Source organism: Aegilops tauschii, chromosome 2 (assembly GCF_002575655.3).
Source record: "Aegilops tauschii subsp. strangulata cultivar AL8/78 chromosome 2, Aet v6.0, whole genome shotgun sequence".
NCBI lineage: Eukaryota > Viridiplantae > Streptophyta > Magnoliopsida > Poales > Poaceae > Aegilops > Aegilops tauschii.
The window spans coordinates 148,469,790-148,478,053 of record NC_053036.3 but is presented as its reverse complement, the minus strand read 5'-3'; positions in this window follow the sequence as shown (position 1 = coordinate 148,478,053).

Here is an 8,264-nt window from a genome sequence, read left to right as displayed (position 1 = left end):
GCTCCCCACCTCTGTGCCGGACGACGACGACGAAGACGACGGACGCGCTTCACCACCGCACCGGAGCTACCTCATCTACGCCCTTGTCCACCGCACCGGGTGGTCCACCGACAACGTCGGCCGCCGCAACTGACGTGCCTCACAAACACCGAGTTCCACCGCATCAGGTGCACTTCACCGACGTCGTCTCCCAGCTCACCGGGGCTACTTCACCGAGCACATCGTCGCACCTCCGCCCCCCGAGGCCATTGGGGCTTCACCAACGGTCTCGTCCACCGCATCATAGCGCTCCGCTGCCACTCAAGATCTACATCCGTGCGCGGCCAGCCAACGCCAGCGCATCACCCTCAATGGCTCTGAAGTGACCCGCACTCTAGCTAGGCGAGCATGCCCAAACGCCGGCCCGAACTAGGTATCCACACATCACTCCCTTGTGCACGGTTCCGACGATGTTTGGATATCCTTTCACTGCTCTCTTAGCTTACACGCCTATGCAACTCTGACTTTAACTCTTATTTCTTCTGGAGATATCATCTGAAACAAGCAAATCCATTTTTTTGCGAAGCATGACGGCGCTACGGGATCTGGTACACATCCTGCACACCCGTATAACCTTGTAAGTATCTGTCCTCCGGTACAACACCAAGGTCGATTCCTCTTATTTGATCAACCATTCGCCATGTCAAAAATGCAGAGGAGGATGCAAGGAGCACAAGGCCTGCACATCCAAGCAAGTGGTAACATGGACTTGTACATGGAACATCCCAAGCGCATGCAGAGCTGCAGTGAACCTGTACAACGAGCTAGCGTAAGTCTCTGCATTTCATTTAATTCGTACTGGCATTCGTGTATGATTTGTGTGCAGTGGCTGATCCACGAATTCAAGTTACCAGGGGCGAACATTTAACTTAAAAAATACGAAGGCACTTGCACTCCGGAAATCAACATAACTTGAGAAATGTGAAGCTACATGCACTTTGAAAACCAGCTAATGATCCAAAGTAGTTCAGATTATAAACACTAAATGAAGCAAGCACCAAAAAACACAAAATACAACATGGTGTACAAGGACTACAAACATGGTCTGTACCTGCTTGAATTATTCGTTCTCTGGCTAAAAACATCGAAGTGTAATTGCACGTATAACCAGTGCGCAAACTGCATATCAATATATCTATACTGCACAAGTATGGCAATAGTTTCAAACAACAGATTAGAAAAGTATTTATGCTATGTTGTCATGATACGGGGACTTTCTGGTAGATGGCCTCGACGTTTCCTCAAGCTATGAAAATGCACTATAATTTGCTTGTCATCAATGCCTGCAAATCTCTGTCTCTCTGAACATAGTAGATCATCATTAGACACTAAATCCTTCAATGAGCTTGCAAAATGCTTGCATTAGATCCCTCATTAGACACTATATGTTCATCACTAGGAGCATGTAAAATGTTTGCATCAAATCCTTCATTAGTAGTCTGTTCATTAGACACTTCAGGCTCAAGAACAACGTGAGCTTGTATGTTTGCACCAGAAACTTGATTAGATACATCAGATTCAGTCAGTTCAGTATTGATTGGGGGAGTTATAAAATAAGTAGAAATTGGTTTCATTTTCTCATAGATTCCCTACATACAAGCAGTTTTACAACACCGTCAGGTTTAACTATTGGCCAGAAATTGAAGAGTTGGATTAGATATAATCAGGGATGTGATGTACCTGCTCGTTGCGCATGCTACTCTTGCAAGCTGCGACTGTCCGTTTGCGCAAGCTCGCTGTCATGCACGTGCTGCCGCCGCTGCCTCCCACGCAGGCTACACCCAGGGTTGGATCTTCATCTTCTTGTCCTTCCATTCGCTTGAAGCCCGGCGACCGCCCTCCAACGAGGGCGTGAGGAAGTGTTGTGTCGGTTTGTCCAGCGGCGGCTAGGTTAGGAGCGAACCAGACTGGAGGCTGGAGCAAATCAATTGGGATTTTTCCTGCTGTCGATCAATATGGGAGGCGCTCGTTTGGGCCGCGAGCCTGCTATAGGGCCTGCCTTGCACTTATGTTATTGGCCCATCCAAATTGAAACATTTTTCTTCATTTTTTACATTGCCTGCTCGTGTGTTGGGACGAACAAAACTAGCATGGGCCAACCTGGACGACTCAAACTAGGTGCACACTTTCCAGCCACCTGAGGCGGCCGCCCATACCAGCCCCTATGGTGGCGTCGCCCCTTTTTGTGTGTATGATTGGATAGTGAAAAATATTCCAGTGGCGCTTTTGATTTACCCACAGAATGGTTGAATTGCTTGTTTCTATGAACTGAGTTCGCCAATAATGTGAAGGATGCCAGTCTTTTCATCCTATTGTAGATTGCTTAGATCTCGATATGCCAAAAGTAATCACATGAAATATACAGTAAAAGCTAGTGTGATGTGTTTGGCTACAACTAGTCTGACTACACGTCCTCATATAACATATCAAGGACGCACCATCTTACCAGATTAACCATTCGACTTACCCAGGCAGTGTGGGAAGAAAGAAGTATTGGGACTGCGTATCCAAGCAATTGATGCCATGGACTCCTTCGTACAACCTTGTAAACGAAAAAGAAGTTGCGGTGTGCTTGTACAAAGAACTAGTGTAAGTTCAGTTACCTGCTTCTTGGAATTTTAGTTAGCCACTTATTGCAAAATTGTTCAATTACGTTGCTTGGCTTAATTTAGTTTGCTACTGATTACATAATGGCACAGCCTGTTAATCATATTGTAGACTGCGCCTATCTATGTGTTTGATACTTACTGTTAAGAATTACCTGTTTGCCTTAACTTAAATATCTACTTGTTTGTTTAACTGCTTTGCTGCTGCAACAGCGGGTTACAATGATGTTAATAACTACTTTTCAGCATCCAATTGAAACTCTTTAATTCCTTGTTTGTTTAACTGGTTTGCTGTTATAACTCCCAGTTGAGATGTTTTGCTAACTTCAACTTTTCTGAATCCAATCGGAACTTTAATGGCAAAACAGGTTAGCCCAAGATCAAAGAGCGAGGTCCCCATGGACGTTGCATCATCCCACAGCAGTGGCACCAGCCCAATCGTGCATTATGAATTGCCAACTGCTGATGCTCTAGAGGCTAAACTAGTGGTAGAAAGAGATTCTGCTTCTGCACTTAGAGATGAAGTTGACATGTTGAGGAAGCAAACAGCACAATCATAAGCAGTACACAAGACAACCATTAAATATTTGGTGGATTTCAAAACTAAGCAAGGTGAGACTGACCAGATTGTTAAGATCCTGAAGGAAAAAAGGAAATTAAATTCCTACTTGGTAAATCATAGGTGAAATGTTCTTTCCATAGTTGAATAACCTTTGTGTTGTCTGTTCATGTAATCAATCAAACCATTTGTTTTAGAGATCATGTAATGATTGTTTTTTTTTGGTTTTAATTTTATTTGAGCACAAGTCTGTATTAATTGATAAGACTCGGAGACATTTCATTTGGATTGCTGTGCCAGACCTACAAATATGCCAATCGGGCTGAATGTGCATTCAGAAATAGTAGTAGTATAGATGGACCATAAGTGGCATGCTCGGAAAGGGCCAAGATGCTGGCTAAAAAAAGGATGTTGTTGTAGCCAAAAAAAAGTACAGCGGCCTGGCTTATGTATGTTAGTTGATATTATTGATCCATATACTCTATACGTGTTTATATGTCTGTTAGTTCTGTACATTCTTGGTTGATTGACTCGGTATTTGAATCTTGATACATCGCTTGTGTACATATCTAAATGGGAGTACACATTATGCTGTGTGTGACATTTGAGTTGGACATGAAGTGTTCCAAATATTCGAATTCACCTTAAACTAGATTCTAGTTTCTGAATTTGCGTATCGGCATTTGTAAACCATATTCATATATGACAGTGGAATACATCTTTGTCGTCCTTTTGAAGATATATAAAAACACATAGAATGATTTATAAAGATTCATATAGGAATACAAAATGGATTCGAATTTAGTTGCCAGGGTAAACGTGGATGCTTATTGTCCCAAAATTCGAAAGAAGTAGCAAAATTTCCACTCCCACATTGGCTGCCCGAAGCCAGGTGTTTGGGAGATGGAAATTACTGTCTACCCATTACACGGACAATCCATCGGCCCGATTTCCACTGCTCTACATAGGGGTAGGTTAGTAACTTCAATTAGACGTGACACGACCGCCTGTGAGCCCATTCCGACACGGTGGGCGTCAAACATGGGCGGCAAAACTCATTTGATTCAAGCTTGTCCGAAAGACCTCTGTTTCTCCCTCCATTCCCCATTCATACACGGTGGGCGGCAAAACAAACTCGACTCGGCCGAAATCGATGTAGGCAAATATTTTCAATAGGGGCAGGTTTGTAACTTCACTCAGACGTGACACAACCGCCCTACCTGTCAGCCTCGTTCATACACCGTGGGCGCCAACCACCCTCTCCTCGCCCGAAATCGCTCTGGGCAAATATTGGCGAGATTCGAGATTCCCGTCCTATCCCCAACCGAGGAGACGTCCAAATTTTAAACGGGGGCTAAGTTCGTAACTTTCCCATATTTCAGACAGGCGCGTCCCAAAAACATGGTTCCCCATACCTCTCCCTCCATTTTCCCATTCATACACCGTCCGCGCTAGAACACCCCATCCCCACACCAGCCTCCGTCCGCCACCCCATCCATCGCCGCCGTCCTCCACCACATCCATCGCCACCGTCCTCCACCATGCCGGATCCCCTACCAAGACCGCGTCGTCCACTGCTAGAGATGGACGTTTCTCATCCACGGCGACGGACCAATAGCCTTGCATCGCGTCCTCTCGCTTCATCGGCGCCATCGTCCTCATTGCCGGGGCTGCTCACACGACCTTCTCTTCCACCGCAACGGGACTTATCCTTCTATGCACCCATCTACCGTCGCAGATCTGCTTCAACGCCACCGACAGCCATCGCACCCCCGATGCCTACACGGCACCGCAAGAGAGGTGGTACTTCATATCTCCTCAACTTTTTGATCTCAACCAGAAAAAAGATCTTAACTTGGTTACTCCACTTTCTTTTCAGCTCTTAGGCTTTAGTTCTTAGTTCAAACCAAACAATGGATGCTAAATATCATTTCTCTGGTTTGCAGCTTCAAATCTGCCGTGGCACGGCCATAATACGGTTTAATTGATCATGCATATGGTTTAATTGATCATGTTGGTTCCGTGGTGGTTTCTTTAATAGAAATCGGAGGGGAAACCCTCTTTTGCTAAAAAAAATGCTTAGAGTTCCCCCTTTTATGATCACTATACGATCAGAATACGTGCTTCGTGTCATAATAACACTGCTCCACCCATCAAGCTAAACAAGCTTAGTTGTTCAAATACGAATCTGATATTATTAAAACAGAGTTGTTTAATTGGTCAGCTAAATGTTCCTAAATTAGTTTCGAAAATGCATGTTCGCCGCTCGGGTGTGTATCTCTACAGGGTGCCCACGGTGGACCGGCCCACCCTGGGATTTTGGGTCGTCCCAGGCCCCGATTCCCCTCTGTTCTGCTGCGCGCTTCCGATCTCTACTCGCTCCCAGCCGCCTGCCTCGCCGGCGACTTGCCGTCCCCGGACGGCATGACTCTAGGAGGAGACGCCGGACTAATAGGAGGCCAGGAGCCACTCGCCCAACAGCGTCACCGCTGCCCGGGCGCGCCGCCGTGCCTACCTTCCCAGTCCGTTCAGGGCTCAGGCGTGCAGCACCCACCAAGCCAACCCGATTTATCCTGAGATACGTCCTCAACACTCAGCAGCCACTCCTCATCACCCATTTTCTAATTGATTCATTACTCATTAGGCAGGACTGTCATTAGGGTTTGTTGTGTGCTCAGTACTACCTACACTTAATGGTTCAGATGTATTTTGGTAATCTTTAGTACCTCTAAAGTTCACAGGGTTTTCAAAATTCCGGCCCTCGGAATAGAAACTAGTCATTTTGGATTGTTGGTCGTAGTGACATTGACCCAGATTACTACTGCAAGCCAGGTTTGTTGACAATTTTACTTGTCTTTCTTACTCATTCGATATAATATCCAATTATTCACGTCGATTAGTTGCAAACAATAAGTGCTAGACAAACTTCTTCATTCAGATTTTGGACGGTCTCTTACTACAGTTACAATTCTGCATACTTGTCCTAGTAAGCTCACAAGTAAATGATTGATTCACTACATCTATGCTTGCCTTGTCATATTTGTTGTCAATATTCTTTTAGGGCGGACCACCCTGTTTCTAAATACTGGAATCGTAGACATGAGTGAATAGTATTTCTCTATGTGATCTCTTCCATCATGTGTGGGTAACGAACACTGCATTGTATAGAAAGAAAGTGTCATTTCCAGCTTTTACATAGGTTTCGATCTTTTACATGGAATACAATCTTCCTACTTGCTTTGTGTCGCACTACCAACACTCCACCCTTGAAGCTAAACATTACACCACTCATAATTGCTTAGTTTATTTGTTCAAATACGAATTTCATATGATTCTAATGTTCCTACTTCAGTTTTGAAATGTGTGCCTGCCTGTTATAGAGACATAAGGGGTTTGTATTTCTATGTGTGGTCTGGTCAGCACGGTTGGGGACGTGAACTTTGCATATGCATGGGTTTATAGGGAGACACTCTCCGAGTTGAATCCGCTATGCATTCCATAGATAATCTGACTACTTTTTATGTTTTCATGAATCTCAGATTCAGAACAGCATCATAATGATTATGAGCTTGCGCGCATGAAAAGAATAAAGCAGAACAATGCCATGGCTGTCAAACTTGGCATTAAGGGACTGAAATCAAGTCTGGATGCAATGCAATGCAAACGCTCTCCACCTACAGATTCATGCTCAGAATATGATCCTAACAGTGATTCTGAGCTAGAGGGAGACCTAAATCAATGTAGCTCTCTAGTGGAGGAGTTAGAGGAAGATGCCCTATCTTGTTCACCCATCAAGGTACTTGGTCTAACTTTCCAAGGTTACATTGCTCGCACATATCTTGCAACTGATGCTTTGCATTGCTTCTACTTTGTTGAACTGCCATTAGCTTAGTTTACACATCGTGTATGTGAATACGCCCTGCCTATCCATTTTCAGTACATATTCCATCTGTCATCATATCATATTTATCCATTCAAATGTTGTTCTTGTGTATCAGACGTTCAAAAGGAAGAGGGCGATTGCTAATCGTGGAGGAGCACAAGCAAAGTATTTGGAAAAGGTAGTGCCACCTGATAAATCAAATAGCCCATTAGGTGTAGTTGCAATATCACCTGACCCACAAAATACCCCAACTCTAGCAGACTCTAGCCCTACTACACTGGTCATTTCTAATGCCCCAACTCAGCAGACCCCAACTGCAGCAAACAATATGATTATGCCAGTTGACATAGCACCAGCTGTACGACGCAAAACCCCCATTCCAGCAAAGAGTACACCAAATCCAGTTGCCAAATCCCTTTTCGAACCAGAGAGAGCCCCAATTGCAGCAAATAGGACCCTTGTTCCATTTCTTCCCAGTTTAGAAGACGAAGCTTATGTTGTTGTCAGTAACTTTGTGCGCATCTTTCCTTCATGGAAAGATTATACCGCAGATACAGAACAATTTCCAGTCTTCCTCCGCAACTTACGCGTAAGTAATGTACTAATGTTATTCATGGTCATTACTGCGTATGTTTCTACTGACAGAAGACACAAGATTTCATTCTTTTAAATAGGCGAGGAGCAAACTGGATTGTGATGACGAGCAAGGGTTGGTTGCGCTTTTCAAGCACTCGTTGATGAAGTATCGTTCCTACCTGAGGCAAGCGCACTTCGATGGCAAGCCTCTGAACGAAATTTCTGTAAAGTCTCCGGTGCTACATTTATCCAACGGTGACTGGAATAATCTTGTTACACATTGGTCTCGGCTGCAGCGTAAGGTACTGTCTATGATATCACATCACAATTTGAACTACATTTCTGCATTTGCCTTAATGTCTCACTTGTACGAAAACTGTTAGCAGAAGAACATTCGTTCTCAAGGGACCACAGAATCTCACAACTATACTACACACTACATTGCTCTTATGAGTACCTCTTGCCCTGTATGACCATACTTACTTTCATAGTTGTTTGATTATGTAGCATCACTGCACATGTTAGCCTCGTAATCGTCCATTTGGTGGACATTATAAGATCCGTATGGACACTTACAAAAATTTGGAATCAACCCAATGCT